General features: G+C 31.3%; 2 long non-coding RNA genes across 2 annotated transcripts; both read right to left on the bottom strand.

Annotated features, from left to right (window-relative positions):
* Positions 1-7,971: 7,971 nt before the first annotated feature.
* Positions 7,972-12,486, bottom strand: LOC128041942 (uncharacterized). Its single transcript, XR_008197108.1, has 3 exons — positions 11,239-12,486; positions 8,912-8,996; positions 7,972-8,530 (listed from the first exon to the last, which is right to left on the bottom strand). It is a non-coding gene; the product is annotated as an uncharacterized LOC128041942 (long non-coding RNA).
* A 474-nt stretch (positions 12,487-12,960) lies between these two features.
* LOC105773846 (uncharacterized) lies at positions 12,961-13,862 on the bottom strand. Its single transcript, XR_001127193.2, has 2 exons — positions 13,833-13,862; positions 12,961-13,633 (listed from the first exon to the last, which is right to left on the bottom strand). It is a non-coding gene; the product is annotated as an uncharacterized LOC105773846 (long non-coding RNA).
* Positions 13,863-15,779: the final 1,917 nt, after the last annotated feature.

Here is a 15,779-nt window from a genome sequence, read left to right as displayed (position 1 = left end):
ATCAGTTGAAAGGTGCCACAGTGTTCTCAAAAATTGATCTTCGTTCTAGTTATTATCAGTTAGAAGTGAAAGATTCGGATGTATCGAAAATGGTATTCAGAACTAGGTACGGGCATTAGGAATTTCTTGTGATGCTATTTGGTTTAACTAGCACACCTGCAGTGTTTATGGATTTGATGAATAGAATTTTTAGACCATATTTAGATAGATTTTTCGTGGTATTTATTGATGATATTTTGATATATTCCCGAGATGAGACTGAACATACCGAGCATTTGAGAATTGTTCTACAAACCTTGCGAGATAAACAACTGTTTACTAAATTTAGCAAATGTGATTTTTGCCTTCGAAAAGTTAGTTTTCTGGGACACATAGTATCGACTGAAGGTATCAGGGTTGATCCGAATAAAATTTCAGCAATTCTTAACTAGAAACCAATAAGAAATGTATCTAAAGTCAGAAGTTTTTTGGGATTAGTTGGTTATTACGGAGATTTGTAAAAGGGTTTTCAATGATAGCTACGCCGATGACACGGTTGTTACAAAAAGATGTGAAGTTTGAATGGTCTGATAAATGTCAGCAAAGTTTTGACTAGTTGAAAGCATTGTTGACTGAAGCACCAGTGCTGGTTCAACCTGAATCAGGTAAGGAATTTGTGATTTTCAGTGATGTGACACTGAACTGTTTAGGCTGTGTTTTGATGCAAGAAGGAAAAGTAATAGGTTATGCTTCCAGACAGTTAAAGCCACATAAAAGGAACTATCTGACACATGACTTAGAGTTGGCAGCTATTGTTTTTGCGTTGTAAATTTGGTGACACCATTTGTTCGGTAAAAAATGTCATGTATTTACCGATCAGAAGAGCTTAAAGTATCTAATGTCGCTGAAAGATTTGAATCTGAGACAGCGTAGATGGCTCAAACTATTGAAAGATTATGAGTTAGTTATTGATTATCATCCGGGAAAAATAAACGTAGTGGTTGATGCTTTGAGTAGAAAATCCTTGTTTGTTCTACGGGCAATGAATACCCGATTGTCATTATCTGATGATGGCTCGATCTTAGCTGAGTTAAAAGCGAGACCGATATTTTTACAGCAGATTTTCGAAGCTCAAAAATGTGATAATGAGTTACGAGCTAAATAAGTACAGTGTGGGTCGACTTCTGATTCAGAATTTTAGATAGGACTCGATGATTGTTTGTTATTCAGAGGTAGAGTTTGTGTACCGAAGAATCCAGAGCTTATACAGAAAATTTTGCACGAAGCTCACAGTGGTAGCTTGTTTGTTCATCCAAAGAGTAATAAAATGTACAATGAGTTGAGACAGACGTACAGGTGGCCAGGAATAAAACATGATATTTCTGAGTTTGTATCTAGATGTTTGATATGTCAGCAAGTTAAAGCTAGACATCAGGTACCTTCAGGACTGTTACAGGCAGTGATGGTACCAGAGTGGAAATGGAATAGAGATACTATGGATTTTGTATCGAGATTACCCCTATCTCCGAAAAAGAAAGATGTCATTTGGGTTATCGTCAATCGTTTGACGAAGTCTGCACATTTTATTTCGGTACGTACAAATTTCTCACTTGACAAATTAGTAGAGTTATATGTTTCAGAGATTGTCAGGTTGCACAGAGTGCCAGTCTCCATTATTTCAAATAGAGATCCACGGTTCACATCACGATTTTGGAAAAAGTTACAGGAAGCACTGGGTACGCGATTACATTTTAGCACCGCATTTCACCCTCAAACTGAGGGTTAGCCCGAGCATGTAATTCAGATTCTTGAAGATATGCTTCGGTGTTGTGTTTTAGAGTTTGAAGACAATTGGGAGAAATATTTGTCGTTATTCTAATTCGCGTATAATAATAGTTTTCAGTCAAGCATAAAAATGGCACCGTATGAGGCTTTGTATGGTCGTAAATGCCAAACTCCATTGTATTGGACTGAGCTCAGTGAGAAAAAGATATATGGGGTTGATTTGATTCGCGAGACAGAGGAAAAAGTAAAAGCGGTTCGAGATAGCTTAAAAGCAGCTTCAGATCATTAAAAGTCTTATGCGGATCTTAAACGTAAAGATATAGAGTTTCAAGTTGGTGATAAAGTATTTTTGAAAGTTTCGCCCTGGAAGAAAGTTATTCGGTTCGGTCGTAAAGGAAAGTTGAATCCACAATTTACCGGGCCGTATGAGATTATTAAGAGAATCGGACTTGTTGCGTATCGATTAGCTTTACCGTTAGAACTAGAAAAGATTCACAATGTCTTTCATGTGTTTACGTTATGACGATACCAATCTGACCCTTCACATGTTATCTCCCCGACGGATGTTGAGATCCAACCTGACATGACATACAGTGAAAAACCGATTAGAATTCTGACACGAGAGGTGAAAGAATTGCGAAATAAAAATGTAACTTTAGTAAAAGTTCTTTCACAACGACATGGAATAGAATAAGCTACCTGGGAAACCGAGGAAATTATGAGAAAGCAATATCCGAACCTCTTTATTGGTAAGATTTTCGAGGACGAAAATTCCTTTAGGGGGAGAGTTGTAACAACCTGTTTTCAGTGAAATCGGAACAGTGATTTTGGGACCACAAATTCAAAGTCAGAAAAATTTATTTTTATTATTATATGGCTGACAGAAATACCGTATAAAAATTTCATTAAAAAATTTTACCGTTTACATGTTTAATTTGATAAAAAGGACTAAATTGCATTAAGTGCAAAAGTTGAGTTCTAATATCTAAAAGTATTAAAAAGCTATAGAATTTTAAATTAGAGGTCCTTATATAGTAAAGAGACCATTAAAGTCGTTAGTGGATAAGTACGAATAGTCATCATTGGAAATTTAATGAAATATTATGGTTAATTTTGGAAATTTGTGATTAAAATTTTAATAAATTAATAAAATAAATAAATATCATCTATTATCATCATCTACCACCAAAATAAAATAAAAAAGAGAAAACCTAGCCATAGAAGCTTGAAATATTAGCCAGCATATTTTGCTCATTTTGGTAAGTATTTTTGTCTCGTTTTTAATAATTTTTATGTTTAGAGATCGTAGTAGCTTAATCTAGCTCGGTTAGGGAATAATTTATAAAAATTTAAAGTATTAGGGTTTTTCATTCATGAGTATGCTTGAATTTTGAAGTTTTATGATAAAAATGAAAGGTAGTTGTTAGATAAACAACTTTTATAAGGAGAAATTTGATAAAATTATCAATTAGGGATTAAATTGAAAAGATGATAAATTTATGGTGAAATTTGTGAATTTTATGAAATATATGGGCTGCTACTAATAGGTATAAAAATCAACTAGGCTTGAGTAAAGATTAAATTGTGTGAATTACATTTTCGAGCTTAGGGACTAAATTGTAATGAATTAAAAGTATAAGGGAAAAATAGTAACTTTGCCAAAAATGTGTGTTGGACTAAATTGAATATGAATTATATTGAATTGAGTTAAATTCATTCGTATAGATCCGGTTAAACCTAGTACGGAATTAGATCGAGGCACAGGAAAAATATCGGATTAGTCACCTTCATAAATATGTAAACTCGTTAAGGTAAGTTCGTGTAATTAAATTGTACATTTATATGTGTTAAATTGAATTATTGTTTGTGAATTGTACAATTTCTATGAATAAATACCAGTTGCATATTCGGCAATTACCGAGCCCCGTTTGAACCTTAGGAATCCGTAGGAAACAAATGACATGTCATTAAGGTCACCGATTTCAGCTCTTATGAGCTTCCTGTTATTCAGCTCGCATGAGGTTCCCATTATTCAGCTCGAAAGAGCTTACTGTTTATAGCTCGTATGAGCATACATGTATATGAATTGACGGAGTACAGTTCAGTACACCTTGTGTGTACTACCCGTGTATCCAACGATATTCTAAATGGTTCAACGGGCACAGTTTTGTTACGATATTTTATGAGTTCGATATGAACTATTATTGGTATTTATAGGAAAAACATGAAATTTAATTATTTGATGAATTCAAACATGTGTGTTCGATCTTATATGTGATTTTCAAGGCTAATATGTTAGTGATCATGTGTTTAGGCTTTTGGCCAAATTGGTTGAGATATGTTATGTTTACTTACCTATGGTATGGATATATGGTAAGTTAAATTTCGTGTTATACGAACTTACTAAGCTTAAATGCTTACTCTGTGTTATTTTTCTATGTTTTATAGTACTTCGAAAGCTCGTTCGGGTTGGAAGTTGGTCGTAGTTATTTCACACTATCCATTAATCCTTTTGGTACTTTCAGTAAATTAATCTCGGATATAATGGCATGTATAGGTTATTTTGGCCAACGATGACATATAAATGTTTTGTTGAGGTTAACCATGTATATGGCTTGTTTTTGGTATATTTTGATATGTATAATAAGTGACCTTATCACGTTTGATGTGTGATTGATATGGTAGAATGAAAGAAAATAAAATGTGGCTTGAATATGCATATATGAATTTGGTCATTTAGGTAAGTTAAGATACTTGGTTGATATGCCTTTAAGTTGTCATTTGAGGTGCCTAAGGGCATATTGGTTGTATGTGATGATATTTCATGTTTAAAACTTGATTTTGGCTTGTTTGGAATGCCTTGTTATGGATTGTTGATGTGCAAAAATGTAGGGTTAGGTTGATGTCAAATTGGGTGAGAAATGTGGCTAGGAAATTGACCTATTTTCGTCCACACAGGCAGAGTCACGGGTGTGTGTCTTAGTCGTTTGCCAGGTGACATGACCGTGTGTCCCCTGTATATTTTAAATTGTTCAAGTCTGTATGCTTACACGGCCTAGCACACGGGCATGTGGTTTGGCCGTGTGGCCCAAGTCAGAGAGTTACAAGGGCACGAACACGGGCTAGGACACGGCCGTGTGTCCCTATTTCAAATGCCCACACGGCCTAAGACATGGGCATGTCTCTTGGTAGTGTAACCCTTGCAGCTTGAAAAATTTTAGTGTTTTTCAAAAAATTATTTTTGCATCCGATTTAGTCCCGACTTGTTTCTAATGCGTATTTTGGACCTCAATGGCTCATATAAGGGATAATATGTTTGATTTCGATAGTTTATGATATGAATATTATATGATGTGAAATGTTTGAAATTTCTATATATTTATTCTGTAAACTCCGGTAATGCTCCATAACCTTGTTCCGTAAATGGATACAGGTTAGGGGTGTTACAAGCAAAATTTGCCATATGGCTCGCTGGTGCTTTTATCGCTATGATGATTCTTATAAAGATTCTATTGGTGCTACTTCTCACTCTGGGATCTGGCTATATGGACCAATTTCTTCTGGTTCTATCACTCGCACAAGTTTTGGCCCTTGTTTAGCCCACGTGTGCTACATAGACAATGGTTTTGTTGGGCATTGTCATCTTGAAGCCGACTTTGTTCATACTAAATCTTACAAGCCCTCTTTCCACTCTACTGTTCAATCATGTGTAGGTGATTCTTCATCCACTGCTTCCAAGCCTACTACCATAAACGTTGTCACTGGTGTAACTTGGTATCCTGATAGTGGTGCCACCACTCATATGACTAATGATCCGTTCAAGTTTTCCTATTGCAACCCTTACATTGGCTCAGGTAAAGTGATTGTGGGGAATGGGAATTCTGCTTCTATTTTTCACATTGGTGAGTCGTATATTTCTTCTAGTTCCATTCACATACCTATCATTGATTTGCTATATGTTCATGCAATACACAAAAATCTTTTGTTAGTTTCTAAGTTTACAACATATAATAATGTGTTCTTTGAATTTCATCCCTCATGTTGCTATGTGAATGATCTAGTGACTTACAAGATCTTGCTTCAAGGCGTTGAGTCAAATGGGTTATATCAACTGCTACCCATACCTTCCACAAAATAATTCACTACTTTCAAAAACACTGTCTCTAGTTCCTCTGTCCATGACGCATCTACTAGCAAGTCTATGACTCTTGAAACCACAACTCAGCTCACTCGGTGGCATCAACATCATCCTTCCACTGAATTTTTAGCTAATGCGTCACAATAATGTAATATCATTGTTCCACGAATCAAATTTCCTTCACTTTGTAACACGTGTGCACTTGGCAAGAATCACAAATTGCCATTTAAATCTTCCACACCTGTCTATATTGCACCATGTAAACTAGTTGTTATGGATCAATGAGGCCCTGCTCATTGTTATTCTAATGGTTATAAATATTATATTTCATTTGTGGACTGTTTCTCTTAACATACATGGATATACTTTCTCCGAAACAAGTCAAATACCTTATAAGCATTTTTACTCTTTAAACAAAATGTTAAGTTGTAGTTAGGAACTAAGATCAAAAAAATCCAAAGTGATGGAGGTGGGGAATTTTGTAGTTTTGACCTTCATCTCCAACTTTTTGGCATTCAACATCGTGTTTCCTGTCGAAGTACCTCTAAACAAATGGACTGGTTGAAAGGCACCACCAATAGATAGTTGAAATTGGCTTAGCCCTTCTTGCTCAAGTATCGTTACCTCTATCATATCAGGTTGATGTTTTCACTTCTACTATCTATTTAATGAACTTACTGCCTACAAAAGCACTCCATGGTATATCCCCTACAGAGAAGTTGTTTAACCAAGAACCTGATTACAAATTCCTCAAGTATTTGGCTGTCTTTTCTACCCTTATCTAATACCATATAACAAACACAAGCTCCAGTTTTGATCCACTTCGTGCACATTCTTGTGGTATGCTCCAAGTTACAAAGGGTACAAGTGTGTCGACAAACATGGTAGGAGCTTCATTTTGCGACATGTATAGTTTGATGAGGGTGTGTTTCCTCATGTTGATCGTTCTGATTTATCTACAGCCTCTCCAGTTAATAGCTCCACCACTAATGATTCTACGTGTACACTACCACTTGTCCTTTCACCACCACGTGTTGTGGTCTCTTCTACTTTGCCTGAGTCTCCATTGCTTCTCTCTACTACTACTTATCATGAGAGCTCCCACACTTTGCTTCCATCAGTCTCATCTGATTTTGTTAACAACGCGTTATCTCCTGATTCTTCAACAAGTGCTACACAGCATGATCCTCATCCACCTCCTCCTCACAACACCCATTCTATGGTTACAAAGAGTAAGGATGGCATTTTCAAACCTAAAGCCTATGTTACGATTGCTAGTACAATGGAACCCTCCAACATTCATGAATCCATGTCTATCCCATTACGAAAAGATATTGTTCTTGATGAATTACAGGCTCTGACTACTAATGGCACATGGGGTTTGGTTCTCCCTCCTCCAAATCGCCCCCTTGTTGGGTGTAAGTGGTTGTTCAAAAATAAAAAGAATCGTGACAGCTCAGTTGTTCGAAACAAGGCACGCCTCGTAGCACAAGGCTTCTCTCAAGCTGCGGGTATGGATTATCATGAAACATTTAGTCCTGTTATTAAAAGTTAACACAGTGCACACTATGCTTTCTTTAGTTGTTTCTAACATGTAGAAGTTAAGACATGTGGATGTCAACAATGCATTCTTGAATGGGAGTTTGGCTGATGAGGTGTACATGAGACAACTACCAGGGTTCGAGGTTGCCGATGCTAATGGAAATCTGCTAGCTTGTAAACTTAACAAGGCTCTGTACAGGCTTAAACAGGCTCCTAGAGCTTAGTTTAAAAAACTTCATGATTTCTTAGTTTAGGACCTGCAATTTCAATCTTCCAAGACTGATTATTCATTGTTCTTCAAGAAGTACCTGGTAGTAATGTGTTTCTTCTTGTTTATGTCGATGATATCATAGTTACTGGTGACTTTAATTCTTCGATTGAATCAGTTATTCAATCTCTCTATAGTCAGTTTTCTTAGAAGAGCTTAGTTTTATTCTTGGACTTGATGTGGAATGCCAAGTTTGTTGCTACGCCAATGGTCAGGTCACCAATGTTGTCCTCTCTTGTTAGTTCACACTTCCAAGATGGGACCAAATATAGGCAGATTGTAGGGGGCCTTCAATACATCTGTTTAACTCAACCTAACATTACATTTGCAGTGAATAAAGTCTCACAGTATATGCACTTGCCATATGATGTGCATTGGACTGTAGTAAAAAGAATCTTAAGGTACGTTAGATCATGGTCTAGTTTTTCAACCCTCGGCAGTCCGTCTGACAGGGTTCCCTAATGCGGATTGGGCAAGCTCACTTGAAGACCACAAGTCAACATCTGGTTTTTGCATCTATCTTGGTGACAACTTGATTGGATGGTCGTCTACGAAATAAGGGGTTGTGTCTAGGTCCACATCTGAGGCTGAATACAAAAGCCTTGCAAATACTACTATAGAGATAATTTAGTTTCAGTCTCTTCTCAGTGAGATAGGAATCTTTTTACAACAGGCTCCAGTGGTGTGGTGTGATAATTCCAGCTCTGTAGCCTTGGCTGCAAACCCGGTCTTACATGCACGTGTCAAACATGTTGAGCTCATTTTGCATTTTATGTGTGACATGGTCTTACATGGCAAGCTTCAAGTGAACTATGTTCCTGGGCATGATCAAGTAGCAGGCGTTTTAACAAAGCCACTAACAGCAAGTGCATTTTCCAGATTTCGAGATCAATTGAATGTTACTGCACTTGAAGAATTTCAGCAAGGAAATGCAGAAGGAATATCAGAAGAAATGAATAACAAATAGAATGGCCAACTCAGCTCAATTCTCAACTGATTCACCATTCACCATTTGTTTGTTACTATTTGTTTGTTACAAAATATTTCCTTTATAGTAAAAATTATGGGACATTACTTGTATATATATTGAGGTCCTGACAATGAGAATATTTTTCCTTTTATCTATATTTTTTTGTAGTAAATACTTCTGATCATAGATGTAGAGATCGAAAATTAATTATAAATAGCTGAGATGATACCGTTGTTTGTAGCTGTCTAGTAGGACATTAGTGTAATTTGTACCAACATTTTGCCTTTCTTGGATGAATAAAATATGTACTTAACCTACAATGAGATTATAATATGAAAATTAATATGTGTTATAATATAATCTAATATCGCACACATATAATATATATATATAAAACACTTTCGACCCACTATAATAATACCCTTTATTATTAATTATTTTATTAAATTAACATTTATTTAGTATTATTATGTGATAAAATAAAATTAATATTAATTAATATGATAATATATTAATGTGAAATTAATTAATTTAATCATATCTTTTAAAAGTTCTATTTAAAAAACATAATATATTATTAATATTATAAATCTATAAAATCATAGAATATAATTGGGTAAATTAAAAATAATTAAAACCAATTTTTATAATTAAATAAATAAAATATATATGATTTTATTTTAAATATGATAATAATTAATAATATTAAAATCGATTCTATAAATAATGAAAATTAAATTTGTGATATTAACATTATATATAAAAAGATAATGTTAATATATTGGTAATCTAATCTATAATGTATAACTTTATTTATTTATTCTTAATTTATATATCAAAACTCAAAAGAAAATAAATATATCTTATAATTTAGTTAAATATTAAATTTTAATTAATAAAAATTAAATGTATAAGATTAACCTTATATATATATATAAAGATAATATCAATTTATTGGTAATCTAGTCTAAAAATATAATATGTTTATTCTTAATTAATATATCAAAACTCGAAAGAAAATAAATATATTCTATAATTTAATTAAATAATTTGTATAAATACTAATTGCATTTAATCAAATCGGATTCAACACAAGTCTCAACTCAACAAATAGTATGAATATATCTATTTGAGAAATTAAGATAAAAAAAATCAATCAAATAAGAATTAGTATTTTGTGTTATCTATGTTTCTCATATTTTAAATCTATAAAATCAATAATAAAATATAATACAAAAAATTATAATTATAATTATTATATTAATATTTTATTATGAATGTAATTTTATATTCAAGATTTAATAGAAACATTATTAATAAAATAGTTATAATTATAATTGTTTTATTAATATCACTTAAATAGGCTTTGGATTCATATTAAATTACATTTATTATTTTAGATTAATTATCATTTAATTAGTGTCGCAATTATATACCAATTAAGCTTAATATTTAGCACTATAAATATATGCATGAGCAATGTATTTTCATTCAAAATAACATCTAAAAATTACTAGAAAAATCATATTTTAAAATTATTTAATAGTTTTGTTTCCATCACAAAGAAAAAAAGTATGATTTTAATTATTATTTGAGATGTTTAGTTATTTTATTAGATATTTGATAATTTTACTATTATTTGATTTTAATAATGTTTACATAATTGTGAATGTTGTGAAATATTATGTTAAATTTAATAAAGTATTAAAGTAATAGTTCTTTGTAGATGAAAGTTAGACTCCTATTCAAAAGACAAATTATTTTATCTAATTATTTAATATTTTGCTATTAATTGTTTCTCACTTTTTATTTTTCACTACTTTTAAAATAAATATAATTTTATTATAAATTAGATTAATTCTCTTCTAATTAGTAAATATATTTTCTTTTAAATCATAAAATATATTATTTGATAAATTTAAAAATAAACATATAAAAGCACATGGGAACTAGTATAAGAAAAACAAAAAAAAAAAGCAATTGAACACGTTATTATTTAGTTGAAAAGATTTTATCATTTTTCTAGGCATATATACAAACCCAAGATTAATGAAATCTGAGGTACGTTTGGTTCACTTGTAATAGAATAAAATTGTAATTGAATAGAGCTGTAATAAATAATTTAATTGTTTAGTTGAATGGAATGGAATAGAACTGTAATAGTATTCTTATGTTGTAATAGTATAAGAAAAAACTAAAATGACTAGAATACCCTTAGCGAAATTTTTGTCTTTATTAATTATAATTTTTAATCAAATAATATAAGTAATATAAAACATTGTTTGAAGACCAAAATTAAATATAACATAAATTAAAGATATCAAAAATAATAATAGTTTAATAATATATGAAAAGATTAAAATAGTTTTAAATGAAACATATCAAAAATAAAAACATATCGAAAATTAAATATAACCAAAATGTTCTTGTTTAAAGTAAAAAGATCCAATCTGAATTGTAAATGTAGTTTAACATGTATATATTGTCTTTCCCATATTACTAGAAAAGAGTAATGGTATCATCATTGCAGTGAAGATATTTGTTTATGTCCGTTACCTGATACTTGTCTGTCCACCTGCATCAGTAAATAATAAAGATGTTATCAAGACAAGAAATTAACATCACTTGTGTTAAAATATTAAAGCTCCAAATGATAAAACATTAAATCATACATGGACAACATTAATATGACATTTTCGAGCACCTTAAAGACACATTTGGAAAATTTGGAGAACCATTCGAACAACCACATTCGAACATCTTAAAGACAACTAAATTTTGTCTTGTTTTGGACAACCTTATGGCTCAACAAGGCATATATTAAACTACGCCTAACATGTTTATTTCATCATGCTTTGAACAACAGTAAACAACCATTAGGCATTAAATTAAATCAACTCTTTAACACATTCGAACAACTTAAAATACATCATTCGAATATCATAAATCACAACTTTCAAACACCATAAATTGCAGCATTTAACACCTAAATTTTTAGCTTACTAACATCATAAATCATATCCATTTGGACATCATTAGTTAATATTTAACAATTTAGTTTCACATTGTTCAGACCATTTTAATTCCCTCATCATTTGGTTGATCTTTAATTTTTATTTGGACAACAATAAACAACCATCGATCAGACCACCTAAATTGGTAAGAAATTAGACAGCATGCATGCAAACTGCATGCTTCAGCAGCTCCCTTGACAGCTAGAAATTTCACTAAAAATTCTATCTTTTGGTCAGTTAAATTCCTCGACAGCATGCAAACTTTCTTTTCTATCTTTGCCTAAAAAATTGATAAAATATTTGTTTTTATTTATTGCACTCAAATCTCAAGTTTACCCAAGAGTTTAATTTCCCTCGAAAAACTCTTACATTACTGCTAGCATTAGCATAAATGCACAAGGGACTAGGATAGGATGTTCCCACCAGCATAGATATATATATGTTCCATGTGCCATAATCTTAGTACATTTGTCTCATAATGTAATCTTCTTTTCTTTTTGTAATTTATACTAACATGTTATGAAAATCCAAATTATTATTTCTCTAAGAAAAAGCATACTATTATTATTTCCTTGTCCTTATAAACCAACAAAAACTACCAAGCTCATCTCTTGTTCCAAGTATATTAGATATACACAAATTAGGGAGTGACTTGAGAAGAAATTGGCTGTTATGATCAGCCACGAAGATTAGTTATTGAGTTGCTAAATGAGTCTTTCTTATAAAACAAGTAAAAGTTAAATTGACCACAAGATGCAGGGGACAGTGCAATAATGTAATGTTGTAATGTAAGGCTCCTCGACAATTCATGTCGCAAAGGATGGCACTAAAACTGTTGTAATAACTTCCAATAAGTATAATGATAAGGGGAATAATATTACAAAAAAAAAGACCACAAGATGCAGGGGAAAAAGGAAAAGCTATCGCTAATGATATTAAAGGGTCTCCTAGAGTGTCTAATTTTTCCCCTCATTTCCCAAATATCTCAAGTATGACGTTTACATGGTGGGATTTCATATCCTCTAAGAAGAATCAATTTTTCCCCCATTTAATTCTATTACTTGTTTATGCAAGAATGAAATCGGACATTCCTTCAAGAAAATAATAATAATAATAAAATAAACTGGCCCTTGTGATTTAGTATCCATCCTCTAAACTCCATGCTTCATGGACGATTTGCAAAGCTAACTTTAATAAACGTAAATTGGATAATTTTTTCTTCTTTTCTTTAAAAAAAAATCCAGAGCACAATATAAACAGATCATTCAAGAAAAATATAGAAACCATTTCCAATTGAAAACTTCAACAACAGATTTACATGCAATTGCAAAGCCAGATAAAAGGAAATATGGAAATTTACGAGTTCCCGAACTCCAAGAACTAGAATCAACAGTTCAGAGATACTAACAAAACTCCCATCTTTTAATATAAGAATCACTGAGATCCACTTAATCCATCATTACTGGACAAGGGAAGAGTAATATGCAATGCTAACAAGGAGAGAATGCAGGTACATGAAATCAAAATTCCAATTACAGCAATATCTACTCATGCATGAAACTACATTTATGATAAAAATATATATTATGTTTTTTCTGTTTATGAACTAGTAGCCTGAACCATAATGATGAGAATCAACAGCCAAAAACAAGAAATTTTAGCCACTTAACTTCACAAAGTCATCATGCCGGGTAAACAGCAAAGAGATTGGCTGAATTTTTTCCTCTTATATCTGGAATATGAAAAGACTCACCTTGACAAAGGTCAACTACACAAGGAACTCTCTACTTCGGCAAGATGGAGAAAGAAAATGCAAGACCATAGACATGCATAAACTGTCTCAGCAAAGATCACATGCAAGAAAGGGTTTAAAACAAGAAGTAGAAGTAAAAGGGTACAAAGCATATTACCTCGAAAATTTTTTCTTTTTAGAAACCCTGAAAAAACAACAAAATCCAAGAAATGGGTTTTAAGCAAAGAGTTGAAAATTTCTAAACTAATAAAATGAAGAAAAGAAACACTGTCTAACATTTCCAGTAAATTTTTTTTGTCATCTTTTTCTCCATTTTCTTCGCCTTTGCTTCAGTTTCTAAAGTACAAAACAGAAACGTTAAAAAGAAGGAAAAAATAAAGTACCTGAAATATGGGAACAGAAGGAGAGAAAGTGAACAGAAGGAGAGAAAGTTACAGATCTGTGGGAGAAGATAAAGGGGAAGATCTGAAAAATGGCAAGAAAGTGAAGGAGAAGATGAAGGAGGGCAGAAATTGGAAAATTGGGAAAAGAGAGCCGGATGGAATAGCCAATCGGATATGTAGGCAATGAATGGCTATTACAGCCTTTTCATGTAATAGGGGCTGAATGGATTCAGGCTGTAATAGTATTACAGCCAACCAAACGTTGGTTTGGTGGTGGGCCCACCGAATTGGGGGAATACATTCCTATTCCCCAACCAAACATCATGTTATGGTAATCATCTAGTGAACGAAATGCTTCTCATTAAACTTCTTTTTAAGGTTAATTTTTTCAAAAAAAAATTAATTTTAAAATTAATGTGCTTTAACACACTTAAACTCACATCCTCTTGTATTGACAATAATATTCATACCAATCAAATTAAGACTCAATCCACATTTAAGTTTAAATTTTAGATTTATTGAATGTATTTTAAAAAAATAATCCTATGAATTATCTATTCTAACCTTCTAATAAAAATTAAAAATTCATGAAAGAGTGTAAAAAGAAAAAGCATCCGACAAACCCAAAATCATCTGCAAAAGCTTATGTATTCCCATGGAGTGAACTTCACTCTATTCTTGTTTCAATAATAATAATCTAGAAGATGGAGAATCATCCATCTTATTAAAGGAAAATGGGAAGCAGGTCAATTGTCACAACCAACCCTTTTTAAGCGGTGGCCTTTTTAAGTGAAATTCATCAAATTTATTTTCATGAAAAACTTTCACATGAATATTACTATCGAAAATTAATGTTTTTAATTAGGTAAAGTTTAATAAGAAGATCAATGATAGGTAAAATTTTACTAAGAGTATCGTTTATTAAAATTTTGTTTAGGTTGAAGTTTTGGTTTAATGATAAGGAAATGTTTTGGAAATTTTGAGATTTTAGTATTAGGTTTGAGAGTTTTTTTTTTTTTCCAAATTTAATCAGATTTAAGTTTAGAGCACAAGTTTGTAAAAAAATTTAAACTAATTAGTCCCTCCTCAACCCATTAATAAGAGGATAATGCGCTTTAACGCACTTGAACTCACGTCCTCCTATATTAGCAACAATGTCCATGTCAATCAAACTAAGACTCAATCGAAATTTTTCATCATATTACTAAATTGACATCTAAAATAATTATAATATTTAAATAATATTTATTAGTTAAAAAATTGATGTAAAATAGAAGTTGTGATAATTATACATTTAAAATAATTATAATTTAAAAAATTATGATAATTACACATTTAAAAATAATTATAATTTAGTTTACAGATGAATTTGATGTAAAAATATTTTACTAATTTTAAAATAGAATTATTACTTGAATAAAACTTTTTTGGTGAAACTTGAATAAAACTTTAAGCATAAAATGTAACAAAAAGTTGTGATAATTACAGTTATAATTTAATTTACAATTATTAGTTGAAAACAAATATACATTAATTTAAAATTATTATAAAAATATTTTTAAAATTTATGGTAATTTTATTTATATAAAATAGAGTTAAATTGAATAGATTTGTAAGCGTCTTAATTATCACATAATTAGTATTAGAGTTATATACTACTTAAAATTTGATTCTTCAATGGGGTAACATCGAATCATATTTGTTTTACAACAATAGCACCAGAGAGAGATAAAATATTATTTTAATTGATATTGAGATAATATATGATTACGATATTTTTTAATTTTTTCTAAGTTGATTATACTATGCGAAGTAAGTAATGTTAAATCATTATTTATTTGTTCATTATTTATTTGGTATAGGTGAAAAATATTTTACAAATTTGCTTTTAAAAAATTCAATTTCAACAATTATTTTTAACCGTTATTATTAAATGTGATCATTAAT

Source organism: Gossypium raimondii, chromosome 6 (genome assembly GCF_025698545.1).
Source record: "Gossypium raimondii isolate GPD5lz chromosome 6, ASM2569854v1, whole genome shotgun sequence".
Classification (NCBI taxonomy): domain Eukaryota; kingdom Viridiplantae; phylum Streptophyta; class Magnoliopsida; order Malvales; family Malvaceae; genus Gossypium; species Gossypium raimondii.
The sequence above is the reverse complement of the archived record's forward strand: the minus strand, read 5'-3'. Positions and strand labels throughout refer to the sequence as shown.